This window comes from Rhamphochromis longiceps, linkage group LG13, assembly GCF_057381845.1.
Source record: "Rhamphochromis longiceps isolate RC_006_pf linkage group LG13, R_longiceps_female_GT1.1, whole genome shotgun sequence".
In the NCBI taxonomy this organism is placed as follows: Eukaryota; Metazoa; Chordata; class Actinopteri; order Cichliformes; family Cichlidae; genus Rhamphochromis; species Rhamphochromis longiceps.
This window is the reverse complement of record NC_140569.1, coordinates 36,265,494-36,267,614: the sequence shown is the minus strand read 5'-3', so window position 1 is coordinate 36,267,614 and position 2,121 is coordinate 36,265,494.

Here is a 2,121-nt window from a genome sequence, read left to right as displayed (position 1 = left end):
AGATCCCCCCCCGCAGTTACCCCGTACCACATATCTAGCACGGACCTTGACCTCCAGCAGGCCCCGGGGACCCACATTACCCCCCCCCCCCCCCCCCTTCCCCCTGCAGTTACCCTGTACCACATGTCTAGCATGGACCTTGACTTCCAGCAGGCCTGGGGACCAAAACACTCCCCTGCTCGACTCCCCCACTAGCTTTCCTTTCTTGCAGTTACGCTCCAGCGCATATCCAGCATGGACCTTGACCTCCAGCAGGCCCCGTGAACCCACATTACCCCCCCCCCTCCTGCAGTTACCCTGTACCACGTATCTAGCATGGACCTGGACCTCCAGCAGGCCCTGGGGACCCACATACTCCCCTGCTCGACTCCCCCACTAGCTTTCCTTTCTTGCAGTTATGATCCAGCGCATATCCAGCATGGACCTTGACTTCCAGCAGGCCCCGTGGACCCACATTACCCCCCCCCCCCCCCTGCAGTTACCCTGTGCCACATATCTAGCATGGACCTGGACCTCCAGCAGGCCCTGGGACCCACATACTCCCCTGCTCTACTCCCCCACTAGCTTTCCTTTCTTGCAGTTATGATCCAGCGCATATCCAGCATGGACCTTGACTTCCAGCAGGCCCCGTGGACCCACATTACCCCCCCCCCCCCCCCCCTGCAGTTACCCTGTGCCACATATCTAGCATGGACCTGGACCTCCAGCAGGCCCTGGGGACCCACATACTCCCCCTGCTCTACTCCCCCACTAGCTTTCCTTTCTTGCAGTTATGATCCAGCGCATATCCAGCATGGACCTTGACTTCCAGCAGGCCCCGTGGACCCACATTACCCCCCCCCCCCCCCCTGCAGTTACCCTGTGCCACATATCTAGCATGGACCTGGACCTCCAGCAGGCCCTGGGGACCCACATACTCCCCTGCTCTACTCCCCCACTAGCTTTCCTTTCTTGCAGTTATGATCCAGCGCATATCCAGCATGGACCTTGACCTCCAGCAGGCCCCGTGAACCCACATTACACCCCCCCCTCCTGCAGTTACCCTGTACCACGTATCTAGCATGGACCCTGGACCTCCAGCAGGCCCCGGGGACCCACACTTAAGCCCCCTCCCACTAACAAAGCAGAACACCACTGGCAAAATCCTCGTGCCCCTGGTACTCCAGAAAGCACATTGAAATGTGCCCCTGGTACACTGCGCAGAAGAACTGCCACACACGCACACACGCACGCACGCACGCACGCACGCACTGCTTGTGCCTATGGTACGACAACTTTTCTCGTGCCTATGGTACGACAACTTTTCTCGTGCCTATGGTACAACAATTTTTCTCGTGCCTATGGTACAACAACTTTTTGCCGTGCCCCTGGTACACCGCTCAGTAGCACTTTGCCACACAAACTCTCCTCGTGCCCCTGGTACGACAGCTTTTCTCGTGCCTATGGTACAACAACTTTTCTCGTGCCTATGGTACAACAACTTTTCGCCGTGCCCCTGGTACACCGCTCAGTAGCACTTTGCCACACACACACTCCTCGTACCTATGGTACGACAGCTTTTCTCGTGCCTATGGTACAACAACTTTTCTCGTGCCTATGGTACAACAACTTTTCGCCGTGCCCCTGGTACACCGCTCAGTAGCAGCACTTTGCCACACACACACTCCTCGTACCTATGGTACGACAACTTTTCTCGTGCCTATGGTACGACAACTTTTCTCGTGCCTATGGTACAACAACTTTTCGCCGTGCCTATGGTACAACAACTTTCCTCCGTGCCCCTGGTACGACAGCTTTTCTCGTGCCTATGGTACAACAACTTTTCTCGTGCCTATGGTACAACAACTTTTCGCCGTGCCCCTGGTACACCGCTCAGTAGCACTTTGCCACACAAACTCTCCTCGTGCCTATGGTACGACAACTTTTCTCGTGCCTATGGTACAACAACTTTCCTCCGTGCCCCTGGTACGACAGCTTTTCTCGTGCCTATGGTACAACAACTTTTCTCGTGCCTATGGTACAACAACCTTTCCCCGTGCCCCTGGTACACTGCGCAGAAACTCTTTGCCACACACACACACACCACTCGTGCCTATGGTACGACAACAGGCCCCGGGGACC